Below are 12,266 nucleotides of genomic sequence, written 5' to 3' on the forward strand. Positions count from 1 at the left end.
GCTCTGCTGGGTGCACAAGAAGCGGGGAGGGGACATGGCTGGGACAGCTGACCTCAACTGACCAAAGGGATATTCCACACCATATGACGTCATGCTCAGCATATAAATCTGGGGGAAGAAGAAGGAAGGGGGGGGACATTCAGCATGACGGCATTTGTCTTCTCAAGTAACCATTACACGTGATGGAGCCCTGCTTTCCTGGAGATGGCCGAACACCTGCCTGCCCATGGGAAGGAGTGAATAAATTCCTTGTTTTGCTTTGCTTGTGTGTGCAGCTTTTGCTTTACCTATTAAACTGTCTTTGTCTCAACATGTGAGTTTTCTCACCTTTACCCTTCTGATTCTCTCCCCCATCCCACCAGGGGGGGAGCGAGCAAGCAGCTCTGTGGTGTTTAGTTGCTGGTTGGGGCTAAACCACGACACCACAACAGAAAAGCAAAGTATACCTGAGGCCAGGTGCTTCGTTGTTTATCTTCTCTAGTGTTTGCTATTTCTGATGTTCTTTGGAAGAAACATTTGACAGGAAGGAGGAGTCATTCCTCAGGTAGAGGGGTCTTGTTCTTGAGGTTGCCAGGTACAGCCAAGAGCAAACTGGTGAGGCTTAGAGAACAGCAGGAGCAAGGGTGCTCCTGGCACAGGCAGTGCCCTCTCTGACCATGATGCAGACCCCCAGCATCTGAATCATAGAATCCTAGAATCACAGAATGGTTTGGGTTGGAAGGGACCTTTAAAGATCATCTACTCTAACCCACCTGCCTTGGGCAGGGACATCTTCCACTAGATCAGGTTGTTCAGCACCCCATCTAACTTTGCACACTCCCAGTGATGGAGCATCCACAACTTCTCAGGGCAATCTGTTCCAGTGTCTCACCACCGTCATAGTAAAAAATTTCTTTCTCATGTCCAATCTAAATCTACTCTCTTTTAGTTTAAAACTGTTGCCCCTTGTACCATCACTACAGGCCCTACTAGAAAGTCTCTCTCCATCTTATAAGCCTCCCCTATATATTGAAAGGCTGCAATAAGGTGTCCCTGCAGCCTTCTCTTCTCGGGGCTGAACAACTCTCAGCCCTTCCTCATAGGAGGAGTGCTCCAGCCCTTGGACCATTTTTGTGGCCCTCCTCTGGATCTACTCCAGCAGGTCCATGTCTTTCCTGTGCTGAGGGCTCCAGAGCTGGATGCAGCACTCCAGGTGTGGTCTCACCAGAGCAGAGTAGGGTGGGAGAATCACCTCTCTTGACCTGCTGGACATGCTTCTTTTGATACAACTGGCCTTTTGGGCTGCAAGCGCACATTGCCGGCTCACATCCAGCTTTTCATCCACCAGTACCCCCAAGTCCTTCTCCGCAGGCCTGCTCTCAATCTCTTCATCCCCCAGCCTGTATTGATACCGGTGGTTGCCCTGACCCAAGTGCAGGACCTTGCACTTGGCCTTGTTGAACCTCATGAGGTTTGCATGGGCCCACTCTTCAAGCCTGTATAGGTCCCTCTGGATGGCATCCTGTCCTTCAGGGGTGTCTCAACCACACCACTCAGCTTGGTGTTGTCTGCAAATTTGCTGAGGGTGCACTCGATCCCACTATGTCATTGATGAAGATATTAAATACTATTGGTCCCAGCCCGGACCCTTGAGGGACACCGCTCACTACTGGTTTCCACTTGAACATTGAATTTTGTGGATAGAGCAGGGTACTGATAACCACAGTAGCCCCAGACAAGGCAAAGGGATGGATCAGACCTGGCGTCCGTGCAGGAGGCAGAGGTGCAGGCAGGCACACCTGCAGGAAGCATCACTTAGGCAGGGGCTGGGTTCCCAGGGCAAACAAATTGTTGATAACAAACTTTTGAAAGCTCTTCAGGCAAAAATTGCTGAACTATTAGCAAAAGAGCTATCTCTATGATAGTTACTGTCAAGAGCAGTCTAGGAAATTTCACTTTGGTGGGTGTTTGAAGTACAAGATATGTGCACTACCCCTCTTTATGTGTCGGCTGAGCAAAGTAACAAATTTGTCTGCCAGAGCTAGCAGAAAGTACTTAAAGTGAGGAGAAAAAAAAACCCTGGCTATTGTAGGTAGGATTTTTTCATTTTGAACAAAACTGTAAGATTTTCTCACTTCAATATTCTGCAGTGGTCTTACTGGGACAAATGTAACAATTTTCACTTTTCCCCTTTAGCATAAGCACATTCTCTGAATATTTTCATTTTTTGGCACAAGACATGACTATGGAGGAAGATTGTGAGTCTTAACCTTTTTATGGAGCTGCTGCAAATACTCACTAGCTCCATCAAAACCAAATGCAATAATTCTGGCATGCAAATAGCATAATGGGGAGTGGGAAGAAGAGTCCCCTGTTTCATTCAATTAATGTGCGTCCTTTCTCTGAGGTTGACTTGAGCTGCTTTTATACCCATAGAGGTGAGATGATCAGAAGTAACCTTAAAGCAGCACTAAATGCTTTATGGCCTTACTTTGGTGACAAAGAGTGCCAGACCAATCTTAGATTGTGAGATGTAACCATTTACAGAAATAGTTTCATCATGTTAATAAAGACAGGACTGAAGACAATGTTGACCTTTCTCTGAAATTCCCCCAAAGGAGAATTTAAGCATGAGATGTATGCTGTAAATAAGGTAACCAGTGAAAGGTTAAGTTTTAAGAAAAACATGACTGTGACAAAATGTTAATGAATACTGAGGTCATCCTGACCTAAATATAATTGAGCTGGTAGGCTGGTAAGAATCAGATATCCTAATATACTCATTTTGTGCAGGCTTGGAAAAATGAATATGTAAGAGGGTTGTAAAAGTGTGTTTAAAGGACATTTTTTCCTCAGTGCTGAGTTTACTACTTCACAGTTTCCTCAGCATCCAGTGTACTTAAAGGGCTGAGCCTTTTATATATATATATTTATACTATTATAGTGTATATTGTTTCTATATTATAATATATTTATTATTTATTATAACATATAATGGCTATATATTATAAATTACATATTTTTAATATGAAAATAAGTCAGAGGCTGTTTATTCAGTAGCTCATTGCTCTGTAATTGGGTTGAGAAACCACCTTTATTTTAGTAACAGAAGATAATTAATTTCCTCTTTGCTTGTTTTTTGCATGTCTGCAGACATGCAGCTTCCTTGTACCAGTTTTAGAGGAGCTTGTACGGCAGCAAGAATTGAAGCAAGAAATGCGGCTTTATTTAGGGTCCCTTTAATTACACAGTCCATGACTAAAACCTTTTTACTGTTTTTCTTACATGACAAAGCAGCAAAATGAGGAGACGAAACTGCAAGATTTCTGAATAAATGACATGTTAGGATGTTTTGTTTACATTGTACCTGCTTTTAGATGCGGGTCTGAAGTGATATGAGAGCTGCTGGAATGGCATGTAGCAGAACTACCAGAAACAAGAGTCCAAAAATCAAAAAGAGTCTAAACATAACCCGTGAAACTGATTCGCAACCAAAACCGCAGACAGACTCTGTCTCAGTTCAGATGTTCCTCATGTGATACAGTATAGATCCCTGCATAATAATAGAATGTCCTAAAAAAATAGAAAAAAAAAGCAGGAAACAAAAATGGGTCAGGGCTGAAGACGACCAATCTCTTCTTCATGGTTCCATCCTGCTCCCACAGAGCAGGAACATTCATCTGCTGATTTTGTTGGGTTCAAGATGCTCCTGCTTTTTGAAAGTGTAGTAGCCACCCACAGTTACCCTGCTTCCTGCCTTCTGTTTTATTGTGCTTCTATTAATAGTATGAATGCTTGTGGGGTTTTCAATGACACAGTGTAATAACTTCAAGTTGCAAATAAAAAATAACCCATAAATCCAGAAAAAAACCAACTGTAATCAAACAGCCTGACCTGCATAGCACAGGGCATTGGGTTTCCTTGAATCAATCCCTGTTTAAATCAGATAATCTCTTGTGGAAGACAGTGTTGATTTAAAGGTTTGCAAAGACAGATCATGACAATGGTCGCTTAATTAAGTACCATGAGATATTTGCAGCTGTCGAGGCAGGGAACATAAATTTGAGCTGGATGGATAGGTTTAAACAAGTTCCAGTTTTTTATCCAGCACTGAATTAGCAAATCTGTGTTGCAAGAAGAAAGCGTTTGTATTTTGCATGACTGATGTTCTCTTACTTCAGAGATATCACCTGTCAGCATTGATGACGGGTGAGAGATGCAAAGAGAAAGCAGCCTGGTGATGAAGAACAAGTACAGCCACTGCTTGGAGAATTAAATGTTTTGGTTCTGCATCCCTGCCAGGTACTGCTCAGAGAGCCAAAGGAAGATTGGTTCCTACTAATTAAAATGTGAGGGGGGAAAAGAAGAGGCTTCTTGATTTCCTTCTTAAATCAGTAACTTTGTTCCTTATGGGGAGCTAATCTCCTGCCAAGTGACATTGGCACTAAATCTGGGAAATGTCTTCCAAAAGTTGTTTCTCTGATGAAGGTGCAGATCTGGACAAGGATGAAGTGACGTGGGGCGAGGTGCGCTGTTCTGCTGTGACATCGTGCTGTGTGTTTCACACTGGAGGAGTGTTGTGCCCTTTGAGCCTTGTCCACGCTGGATCCATCCCCTGACTCAGAACTCAGCTGACAACTGCTTTTTGTAGCGAGAGACATCTCGTTCAACTATGAACCTTTGCTGAATTAGTATGCTTTTACTAGGAAATAATAACCAGTCAGCTTACTGGGAATTAATAGCTAATTAGAACTACTACTCTGAGCCCTTTTTTGCAGACTTCTTAATGCAGATGCTCTGAGAGGTCTCTTTCCTGTAGCTTGTGTTTTGTTAGCAGCTTTATCTTTATGTGGATTTATTTTTAGGGTATGCATACACTGAGTTTGTGACAATCAACAGCTTATTGACTGAAGTGAGTCTAGAAATTAATTTTCCCTGTAATGGCCAGGTTAGTGCTTGTAAAGTAGCACAAAGGGCAAAAGGTCTGAGGGACACAAAATGTGAATTCAAATGTTTAACAAGATTTTGTTTTGATGAAAATCGCTGCCTGTATGCTTGTGGCTACACTAAAGAGCTGGTTCAATACACATTTCTCTAACCTAGTAGTTCACACTGTAAAACACTTCAGTTTTAGCAACTGCTTTTTTAATGTAGCTTGGTTTTCACTATCACTTTATATTTCAACAGCCAGACTTGGGAGCCACATAACACGAAGCTTCCAGGGAGACAGGGCATGAGATCTCTGAGACAGCATTAATGACCTCTTAAACTCAGAGGAACAACTCATGCTTGGCCCCAGGTAGAGCAGGGATCACCCCCTGGTATGTGCAGTGGAATTTAAACCTGGGGAAACACGGAGGTTGAGAGTTCTCGATGGAGTTACCAGGGCTCTCATCCCACTAAGCCCCGTGACAGCAAAGACTCTTTGTGCCATGTTGTTCCCTTTCCCATACATGGCAGTGGCTCTGTGTGTCACCTCACTTACTCCTTTCCACCGTTTTTGCCACCCCTCACAAGTTCAGGACCCTCTCTGTGGTTGTCTCCTTTTTTTTTTGCTGTGTGTACGGTATCTCTCTTCACATGCTGGGGACACAAGTTTTCCCATTCTTTTATTTATTCTGTAAGCCTTCCTTTTCTCTACAGGCATCTCCAATCCCTGCCAAGAGCTCTGCTTGGTGCTGTTTTTCTTTTCTTTTTCTTTGAGAAGGAAGCAATGCACGGTGCTAATATTATATGCTCCACCAAGCTACTGTTCAAAACTGTTATACATAAGGGCAATGTTAAGCTGTAAGGTGTTGATCTGTAGGCGTTTATCAATCTGTCTTCATTCCCCTCCTAGTTTTTACAAAGTTTTGACCACCATAACTGAACAGAAACAGCAGCAAACCCTGCAGACAAATACCACAACATTTGGATATAAAGTCCAGTTCATTATTTTTTGATACTGCTTTAAAGTTAGGGCAAAATATTGTCAAAGCATCAAATAACACAAGTGGTACTGGTCTTCTAGTGGGTACCTGATGGTTATCATTGAACTCAGTTGCTAGTATAATTGTTTTGGTACAAGTCTATTTGATGCTAAATTATATTATAATCTGCCATCAGTTTAGTAATCTCCTATTGTAGTTGTTAAAAGAAAATAAATATACATCAAATGTATCTGGATAGAAAATGGCAACTAAGCAGGCTGGGGAACCGGTGAGGCAAGGAGTGGTATAGGGACAATTTGCCTGCGCTACAGAATTGTTAAATATATTTGTGCAGCTGGCATCCACACCTTGGAGGGGCAGGGGATTTAAAACTAAACACATTTCAGGTAAGGGCAAAGATATCTTCACAAATTAGAGATAGTGCCAAATACACTAATTCTTTCCATAGGTCAGGCTCCAAAAATTATTTCCCTTTTCAAGCAAGTTTCTATTTTAATTAAAAAAAAAAAACAAACTAAGGTTTATTGATATCTGAAATAGGCTACTATATAAAGATGTCCTTCTCCACTCCTTCCTTTAACTGCCCTCTAAAGCCAACAATTTGGTCATGATCCTGTGACAATTGCATTGCCATGGAACCACTCAGTCCTGCACTGCCAATCACCATGGGACTTGATGCAACCCTGGTGGTCGCACTGAGCAAAAACATGATTTGAAGCTTCATCTTTAGGATCACTGCAGTATTTTCTTCTCTGTTTTGCTGTGGATAATTTGGAAGAGAAGCGCATAAGGCTTTTTGCCAGGACAGAGCAGGTAGCCTGCAACATGGAGTCATGGAAAGGATGTGCAGCCAGCCTTCGCGTGCTCATCATGAGACTGACATTCGTCACCCCATTTGTGTGATCCAGAGCATAAGCAGGCTGGCCATAGCTGGTCCCCCTCCTCAAATACTGGATGACCCTGGTGGTGGTACTCCTTATCCAAGGGCTTCCTACGTTGCCTACGGGCTTCCCACAGTGCTCTGCAAAACCAAGTCCAACTAACCCTTATGTTAGAACATTGATGGGTGTTAAAAAATTATGGGCAACACCTATATTCATTTTACATGTAACACAGATGTCAAAAACTTATAAAGTAAGAAGTTCTGATCTCATAGGGACACTGAAAAAGTGTAAGGTTTTACAGGTTTTTGCCAAATTGTAGTGGGGTAATTATCCATCTCTGAACAGAACTGCTGTAGCCATGAATGATATGTATCTTGCCTGTGTGACTCTATAACCTGTGAACTGTGATCTTCATCAGAAATGTGAGTTCATGTGCCTGTGCCAGGCAGAAGATACCTATATTGCTCATTCTGTAGGCACTGGCATTTTCCCAAATTTGACACTGAGCAGTTGAGAGTTTAGACTAGTTGCACAGCAAGTCTGTTATCAGTGGTGCCTGACCTTCAGAAGTCAAAGCTTCTAGCTGTGACATTCATTCATGCGTAATTTAAGGTATAATCTCTATCACTAAATTTGACTTTTCCACAGGGTTATCAGGAGACAGGGTCTCATTTTACACACTACATTTTCATTACCGTCTTTTTGTTTCACACTTAATGGTCTTCTGTTTGACATGTTCTCTTCATAGTTTCAGGAAGGTAACTTCAGCAGGAAGACTCCCACATCATTGCTTGACTTGTCTATTACCATGTGTCATGAATATCCTGCGTTCATAGTAATAATACAGTGCAGCTTTTGTACTAATAGAAGTACACCTAAATAATTTTCACTTGTCTTGGAGCATCTGCTATCTTCTCCCACATTATTCCTTAATCTTAACACAGGGTCTCTTAAAGAAAACCCTGTTTCATAGTTAAACTAGCTCATCAAATTGGTGCACTTTTTAAACACATTTATTTTCTGTGAATGGAAAATGCATTTCATTAGTTTGAAACACTTCTGTATTGGAAAAATTACTAAACAGCTGAAGTATAATTTGTTAATTTTCTGGGTAAAGTTTCTGTTGACTGTCTTTTTGTCTCCCTTCAGGCAGTGGCTTACTTACCTTCAGCCAATTACAGCCAGGCAGCACTCGCAACGGGGATTCATAATTTTAGAAGAAACTCTTGGAAACAGATGGCCCCATATTTTTTTTGGTGAGGACTGCTGAACTCCTTTAGTATCTAATTTAAGTAAAATCTGTGAGCTGACAGCAGGATAGGACTTATGCTATATTGCCAGCCTCAGGCATTAAAAAATAACAAGTTTTTAAAATGTAAGAACTTTTAAATTTGCCTTGTGATTTTTCAAGCTCCAAGTGGTCAATTTTTCAAATATTTCCCTGGAAGGACGACAGCTCATAACCTGCCTTCCTTTCAAGTAAGAACTTAAATTCTCATGTAATCCTGATGATTTGGAAACTGGGGTTTCACAAAAGGTATCATGTGTTGTGAATTTCACAGAAAAAAACCCTGGGACTTGCAACTGTGCAGCTGACGGTACAGAACAGGGCAGGTCTGCACCCTCACGAGAGGGTGCATCTAGTGTGTGAGCCCATGGGTATGCACATGTGCATAAACACATGGTGCTCAGTTCAGAAAGCTGTCTTTCCCAAAGTGATCATCTTTCCAGTGATTAAAGTAATGTATGAAGGGTAGTCTGTTTTCATGAACTGTCCACTGAGAAGGAGAAAGTACCTGTTAGTAGGCAGGGAGAATCTAAGAAGGTAGCTGTACATCTTTTAATGGACCTACCTGGAGTGGTTGAAAATGGCACAAGAGCTACGTATTCACAGCCATCTACCAGCTGGACGTTACCTTCCACATCTGCTTCAGATGGAGGCAACCGTGTGAAGACTTCAGTGCCTGTTAATTCCACTGCAAAGTTGGACATGACCTCAAATCACAGATGTTCACTGGTATTGCAAAGATACAAAGGAATAACACTTACACAGCATTACGCACCAGGTAGCGACCACCTGCCCAAGCACCACAGTCATGCCAGGTGTTTGCAAAGTAGATCTAAGTTTACATATTGATTTCAAAGAAATATGCTTGGAATAAGTGTAAAATGCCATTCGACCATTTTTGGCGTCGATTCTGAATGTAGTCCCCAGTCCTCAGTGGTTTGTTTCTACCTGACTAACTGAGAGCGGACCAGCTTTGTGTAGCACAGGGATGACAGATCACACTGTTGTCGTACCACACTGAGACGGGGCACATGTCAAAACACAGATCTGCCCCAAGGTCCCCGGCATACTTCCTCTCATGGTTGTGTGGGTGGCAGAAGGTGCTTAACGCTTTTCATGGGGTTGGTGCACTGTAATATCTGCAGCATCAGGACACCGAACTAGTTTCTATTTGGGCTGCCAGTGCATTTTTCCTCCACTTTAAGGATTTTGTGTCTATGGTCTGTGCTGTTGTCGGGAAAAAAAAACAAAAAACCAACCTCCTTTCCCAGCAGTTTACCTTATAAAGAAGTGGTGAGGCAAAAAAAATATCAAAAAGGGAAAGTAAGCCTAAAACCGTAAGTGGAGAAAAATGCAAAAGGAGAGAAAAAGAATCAGGGCACAGGGTGGGAAAAGAAAAGCAGTTGAAAAAGGAGAAAAGTAATCAATGGAAGCAGGAGGAAAAGGAACCTTAAGCAATGTGAGACTGTATCCGGGGCCCTTCTGGAGGAACACACCACCTCCTTAAGGCACCTCCCTACCTTAAAAAGAGCCACAAGGCTCCAACTGCACCTGAAACTCTTTGGTGAAGTGTTTTAGCTAGCTCTACTACCTGAGATGAAGTGTCCTACCTGAGATGTCATCATGCCTTACTCTAGAGAATCGCAAAGCTTTTTCTTAGTGAGCCAAATTTATTAGTGTAATCTTTTGAGTTGGTTTGTTCTTAGGACTATTTCTTTTTTCTCATAGCCCAGCCAGAGAACCGACAGGGACCAGCAACACCATCTAGGATGCTGCAGTAGAGGGAGCCACATCATCACCATCCATAATCGTTACTGTAAGTAGGTTGCACTTAACCTTGCTCCTCTGTGAACATCTGTCAGCCAAGTGAACTCTGGCTTTTTTGGGTAGAAAAGGATCTATATAAAGAAACATGTGTCCTGAACATTCAGGCCTCCTCCATCACTACAAAGGACCAATTTATTTAAACAATATAAAATCAGAGCTCTCCCAGCAAGAAACATAATCAAAGAAGAAAGTTGGTACACGGAAACCCACCCAAAAGGGTTTATTCATTTCGATGGTTGTGGATCATTTTGTCTTAGCTAATGGGGTAGATGCATTTTTCAACTACTTTCCAGCAATGTTGTGTTTACCTAAATATGCATTCTGCATGTCTGCTGCAGTGACCAAAGCTCTGAAGAAAAAGGAAAAATTGCAAGAATGCATAGCATGCTTTGTATCGGTTTCATCAAAGTGATTTTTCTGTTATCTCTTACCTTCCAGTCATATGATGTTCTGTGTGTTAGGACACTGGATACCTCCACATGCCTCATGCAGCAAGATCAATTAAAAGAAATAATCTAATTAGAAAAACAGTTCCTAATTCCAGGTGCTAAAGGTTTAGCATCACCACCGGGCATGATTGTCTTTGAATGCAACAGTGACAGGTTAATACAATATTAATCATGGCTTTGTTACAACAGACAGAGCAAATAAAGTTTAACATAGTTATCTGCTGAACCTGGCCTGATAGGACTTTCAGGAAAAAAGTTTGTTTTAAATGTTCAAGAACCAGGCTTGTAAAGGCATTTTAAGGTCAAAGAATACAAACAGGAGGGTCAAATGGTGCTTTCTCGTATCTGTATGTACCTGTTCCTTAAAAGGCTTCCATTAAGGCTGCCCACTGACATCTGGAAACAGCGTTAGGCTTACACGTTACTCGCCTGTTTTTAAATTGTACTTGAGTGGTTTTACTACAGTTTGTTTTTATTGCCTGGAAATAAGCATCTTTTAAAAACAGACTGCAGAATGTTATTACTTAAAGACTTTCTAATTTTTATGTTACTTTCATAATATTTTATGTCATTGCTCTTCAAATTTTTACTTTTGCTTAATGCACAGGATGGACTAATTTGTTTCAATACCAAAAGGATGGAGGAAGTATATTTCCCTACCATTAAAGTATAATCTAATCCAGATGATCTTCAGTTTTCTGGGTTTTATGCCTGAAAGTTTTATAAACTGGACCCAGTTATTTTACTGTCAAAGGGAAAAGTGTATAATTTTGTTTTAAAAATGAAATGAAACCAACAGATTATAACTGTATCCTAGGTGGTATCTCATATATGCCAACAAAAAACTTACGTCACTGGGCGTCACAATGCAGATTCCGGATATAGTGTGGTTTTTTTTATATTCTGATGACATTGTGATCATTTAAAAATAGTTACTAGCTATATGTTGAACCTAAGTTTTACAATAAATTACTGCTAGAAGGATGTTACAATAGCAAGATCCTTCAAGTGATTTTATAAATCGTACTTTCTCATACCCCTACATAATACATTGAGACTGTGGAATCTAGTTAGCCTGATTGCTCGTTATTTTACCTCTCCCAGAGCTTTTGTTAAGTTAAAAAAAAATCCAATAATATTCCAGATTTTGTAACCTTTGGGGTCATTTGTAAAATTGAACAAAGGTATAATGAGAGATCACTTTTTAGGAAAATTCCAAGTTCCCATAGTACTGTAAAGAAATAAGCAGGGGGGTCGTCTTCCCCTGTTATAGTTGGTAGTATTTTCAATCCTGCCTATAAATACAGTCAGTACCAGTTCTTAATAAAGGTTTTTCATTTTTGCCATGCTGAAATTCACTTTCTCCCTGCTTATGTGTTTTGACACCCCTAATTTTTTTGTCCCCCCTTTCCCTAGCCTTATTGCTCTTGGTGAAAGGCAGGCCTGTTCATATTTGTACTGTTCAATATATCTCTAAAGTTCTGTGTGGTAAATGAGAGCTTCCCCACCAACACTAAAGATCTTTTTTAAATATATTTTTATTAAGTAGAAGTTAGATGATTGTCCTTTTTGAATTGTAGAGCAAGGTAACAGGAAAAAAATGAAGCTAGAAGAAATTCTGTCTGGCTGATAAATGATATTCCCTACTTTTGCTAAGTAGCACGTTAACGATGCATATGCATTATTCAATTCTGAAGAGTACATCACTGGCATGTAAATTTCCTGGAGGCACGTAGTTAGATCAGTAAGTACCTGCATTTGTCTTTTGAAAGAATGATTCATACATAGGTGATCATGATTTCATACCAAATTTACACTCTGTGCAATTCCCCTTTCTGACTGACTTCTTGGTCTGTATGTTGGCAATAACCTTTTGTGACTTGGCCACCTAAGAGGTTATAAGCAGAAG

This window comes from Phalacrocorax aristotelis, chromosome 3 (genome assembly GCF_949628215.1).
Source record: "Phalacrocorax aristotelis chromosome 3, bGulAri2.1, whole genome shotgun sequence".
NCBI lineage: Eukaryota > Metazoa > Chordata > Aves > Suliformes > Phalacrocoracidae > Phalacrocorax > Phalacrocorax aristotelis.